The sequence below is a fragment of the Protopterus annectens genome, chromosome 3.part0 (genome assembly GCF_019279795.1).
Source record: "Protopterus annectens isolate FY-2018-M chromosome 3.part0, PAN1.0, whole genome shotgun sequence".
NCBI classification, from domain to species: domain Eukaryota; kingdom Metazoa; phylum Chordata; order Ceratodontiformes; family Protopteridae; genus Protopterus; species Protopterus annectens.
Window position 1 is genome coordinate 890,859,050 of NC_056731.1, and position 5,000 is coordinate 890,864,049.

Genomic DNA, 5,000 nt, shown 5'->3' on the forward strand with positions numbered 1-5,000 from the left:
TCCTGTAGGATGGCCAAGTCATTTTGGGATTGAATACCTGATCAAACTTGCAATCATCTACAAATCTAGTCAGACATAGCCCTTTGGTATCAGCTTTTACTTCAGAGAAGTAGATGCCAAACAGTAGAGGTCCCAGCACCAAATCATGCAGAACTCCACTTGTGACTGGTCTCCTTGTGTAGATAGTTATCCTCATTTTGCTCTCCTGCATTCTATCTGTGAGCCACTTGGCAGATTAGCGGGTGACAAAGGGGATTATTCCCAGTTTATTAAGATTTTCTACTCTGCCTGAATCGGGGATTGTGTCAAAAGCTTTAGCCAGGTCAAGTTAAGTATTGTGTTCATCCATTGCTTTGGTGACCTTTTCAAAGAAGTCTCCAAGGTTGAGTAAGCATGACCTGCCCTTGCCATATCCAAAGAAGTTCACTAAAGGTCACTACAGCTAGTCCAGGGGCAATATGCTGCCTATAAACAACAATTTGGACTGCATTACTGTTATTTTGTTTTCAATTTCCACAAAATCAAACATCACGTGTATACAGGCAGCTGTTTTTGGAAGGTATTTGTAACGGGGCACATAGGTTCATAGGTTCATAGGTTCATACTAGGCTATCTGCCCTAGGGCATTTATAAGCCTAGCCAGAGTGTGTTTGGCTTTCGCCACCCATTTTAAATTAATTTTGCTATGCCCTTTTCGAGAAAAAGTTAGTATACTGTGCCTCTGTCTAACAGTGACACAGAAGTGATACCCGGGGTAAACCTACAATCTTCCATCCACTCATCAAGATTCCTCTTGAAGAGAGTCAATGAGGGACTCTGCCTAACCTGGACTGGTATTTTATTCCAGAGTGAAGGGAGCCTCTGGGTTATGAATCTGTCCCTCCAGCATGTCCTATTTATTTCAGTGCTGAGGTTCAAGTCTCTCGAGTGCGGCTCATGGGATTTGGATTTTCTGAGGTGCAGCATGTCCATTAACCGGGTTGGACATGGCTTTATACATCAGGCACAGATCGCCTCTGAGCAGGCGGTATGCCACTGAGTAGAGCTGGAGTTTCTTTAACTGGGCAGCATATGGTATCTGTTTGAGCCCTTTGATCCTCTTGGTGAGGTACTTTTGGGGTCTTTCCGGTTGCTGCAGGTGTCTGGTAAGGTACATCCGAAAAGGGGCATTGTACTCAATTATGGGCCTGATGAGGGATAAGTAAAGAGGCACGATGACCTCCCCTGATCTAGATGTGAATCCCTTCATGATTAGGTGGGCTATATAAAATGTTTTTCTAACCACTTTGGCCACGTGGTTGTCAAATGAGAGATTGCTATCAACTTGGGTCCCCAGGTCCCTAATTACTTCTTCTGTACTTAATGGATTACCACCTATGTGGTAATTTGTGGGCACTTTGTTTTTGCCAAAGGGGATGACTATACACTTTTTGGCGTTTAGCTTGAGGCCATGGCTCTAGCACCAGTTGTCTGTTTCTATGAGGCCCTTTTGGAGGATGCTTTTGTCGGCTGGAGAGTCGATTATGTTTTAGTTTGCAGTCATCTGTGAACTTGGTCAACCACAGTCCTTCTGTGTTGGCCTGTACCTCCGAGAAATATATACCAAACAAGAGAGGTCCCTGGACTGAGCCTTGTGGGATGCCACGTAACTGGTTTGGAGTCTGACATGACTCCAGCAATTCTAACCATGTGGGTTCTGTCCTTGAGCCAGTTTGCAACCCATCTAGTGACATAGGGGATTATATTTAAGCTGGTGAGCTTATCTATAATGCCCGAGTGGGGTACTGTATCGAAGGCTTTTGCAAGGTCCAGGTAGGCTGTGTGGACCACCTTCCCCTCGTCAATGGCCTTGGTGACTGTTTCAAAGAAATCGACTAGGTTTAAGAGGCAGGATATGCCCTTAACAAAGCCGAACTGGGTAGGATCCAGTGTCTGTAGGTCCCCAACATCTTTATTTATGAGGTCCATAATGATCCTTTCCATAGCTTTTGCAGACTGCTAGTCAGGCTTATGGGGCGATAGTTTCCAGGATCCGTTGAGGCACCACCTTTGTGGAGAGGGACCACTGTTGCTGCATGCCACTCTTTGGGTACATATCCTGTAGTAAGGCTGAGACTTGAACAGTAGTTTTATGTTTGGGTTTAGCTCTTCTTGGAGTTCATGTAGGATGCAGCCCGGGACACCGTCTGGTCCCATCGATGCTGTGTTTTTTGCTTTGGAGAGGGCGGCTCTTACCTGAGCATCTGAGATGTCAGGGGGGCAGCACTCTGCTGGGATAGATATTTACCCTTTTGGTGGGGAGGGGGGTACATTTGCACTGAACCTGTCAGATAGCATTGTTGGCAATGTCTGTGGGTTCTTTGTATTTTTTGTCATTTTGGACTAATTCTGAGCATATCTGGGAATTCCCACCCAGGTTACTAACATAACTAAAGAAAGCCTTGTGATTATCCTTAGTGTCCTGTGCAATTTTTCTCTCAAAGCTGTCCTTAGATGATTTTATGAGTGCCCGTAGTTTTTTTGCTAATACTGATCAGAGATGCCTTCCCTTTTTGGGATTTTGCTCTGTCATGTAGTAGCTTCCTCCTTCTATTGTATAGTTTATTTACGGCTGGGGTCCACCAGACAGGACGTCTGCCTTTGGAGGATTGGATCTTGGTTTTATTTGGGATTGCATGATCCATGCATTCCTGAAGGTGTTCATAGAATGCATTTATAAAGGATTCTGCAGTCTGGGCCGTATTTTCCACAGGCCCAGGGGCTTTGAAGGATTCCACCTCAGTTTTGAGGAGTGTGAAATTTGCTTTAGAGAAGTTTTTCACTGTGGTTTTCTGGGCAGGTGGGGTCGGGATGTGAATATCCAGTGAGATTAGTTTATGGTCTGATCTTACCAGTGAGGGATACACTTCTGGTCTGGAGCATAAAGTCCCCATGTTGGTGATGATCAGGTCCAGTATGTTTTCCTCCTTGTGGGAGTGGTAACAAGTTGATCCATAGCATTTGAGTTTATAAATTCTAGGAACCTTTGGGCTAGGGTGTTGGAGCCAGGAGTAATGCTCCCCAGTCTATGTTTGGGTAGTTGAAGTCGCCAATATAATGGTGTTTGGAGAGACCTTCATATTTTCCAGTGTTCTCAGGAAGGCCGAGTGGGGTTCCTGGGTTTGGGAGGGTGGTCTGTAGCAGGCTTTTTGAAATACACTACTTTACCCATATTTTATCACAGGCCAACATCTGATGTGTGTACAAATATAAATATATATATATATATATATATATATATATATATATATATATATATATATAGCTATAATTGCTGGATACCAGGGCTATCTATGGTTGAAAGTGACTGGCCCTGATGTCATTTATTCCAGTTAAGCAATCATTATGTTTACTTTGCAGATCTAATGTGTACATGTGTGATGTGAGTTGTACTCATTAACTTAGGCTACTGATAGTGTGCCCACAGAGATGCATCACCATGGCTATTATTTTTATCACAGATATCAAATGTGTATGTAGTGAACAAAATGGCTATAACTGCTGTCTGTGGAAGAAAGTGACTGGCTTTGGTATCATTTGTTTAAAGGTTAAACAGACATTAATCTGGTTTTGTAGGATCATGGTGAATATCTGTAGGGCAAGTTGGAATATTTTACTGTGGTGACTCTTTAAATTAAACAAAGTTCAATTACATTACTGGGGCCATTATTTTTATCACAGTTAGACATTCAAGGTGAGTATAATAAACACACTAACTACAAATGCTGGGAACTGGGGATATGTGCAGATTATTCTGACTGTCCCTGCTGTCATTTGCTCATGCAAAAAAAAATCATAATTCTGGTTTTGCAGGACTAAAATGCATTTGTGATAAGGCCACTGAAACGCTTTACTGTAGCTAATGTTTGTGTGAAGCAAAGATTAAATAAATTACTGTGTCCATTGGTATTATCTGCTTATCACAATTAGACGTCTGAGATGTGTGCATTGAGAAAAGTGGGTATAATTGGATACTGGGGTGTTGTTTGGGGATGAAAATGACTGACCTTGCTATCAGGGTCAAGTTAAACACTCATTAGTCTAGCCTTGTATAATTACTGGGCATTGATGTAAAGCAGGGTAGAACACTTTTTTGTGCCCATTTTTAACCACAGACATGAGGTATATAGAGATAATAAACTAGCTGCAATACATGGGTACAGAGGCTGTCTGTGGATGACAATGACTGTATGTCCATTGGGGTGGCAGAATGTATAGAGAAGTAACAAGTTGACCATAATTTATTAATTTCCCCACACAGCTGAACATCAGTGTTGTACACACCCAGATACCTTTGGTTGTCTGTGCAGTGTGTGTTTTATAATAACTGATCATTAGCACAGATGTACAGCAAGAAGCTTTCTGATTTCACAGCTCTTGGTTCTCTGACTGAGTATTCAGGTCCAATTCCTTTTATGTGGAGCCTGCATGTCATCCCTGACTCCCTGTGGGTTTTATTTTGGTGCTCTGCTTTCCTCTAAACTCCCAAAGACATGCCATAAGTGAAATGACTTGCCTATAGATAACTACGTAGTGTGTGTGTGTGTGTGTGTGTGTGTGTGTGTGTGTGTGTGTGTGTGTGTGTGTGTGTGTGTGTGTGTGTGTGTGTGTGTGTGTGTGCATACACACATATGAGAAAGAGTGTGTAACTGAGTAAATGAGTGTGCTTGTGTGTGTGAAAATATCAAGTTTATTGGGGGATACACTCAGTGCTGGGGTACATATTTAACTTGTCTGGCTATCAATAAAAAAATGACATAGGTAATTATCTTTTAAAAATAATGCATAACAAGCATCACAGAACATCTAGAGCCTTCAGAACATCTGGGGGCCACTGGCTTAGAAAATCCTTGAATATTTAAAGGAATTTTGACATAGGCTTAGTATTGCAGCCCTATCCTAAACTTCTGCTATGGGACCCACCTAGTCTAAAACTGGCCCATCTCAAAACTATAGATAGA

At 42.4% G+C, this 5,000-nt stretch overlaps 1 protein-coding gene across 1 annotated transcript in view; it reads right to left on the reverse strand.

Moving 5' to 3' along the window:
• Positions 1-5,000, reverse strand: part of RETREG1 (reticulophagy regulator 1) — a 1,271,534-nt gene that overhangs the window by 1,107,959 nt on the left and 158,575 nt on the right. The gene's annotated exons all lie outside the window — the stretch shown is intronic.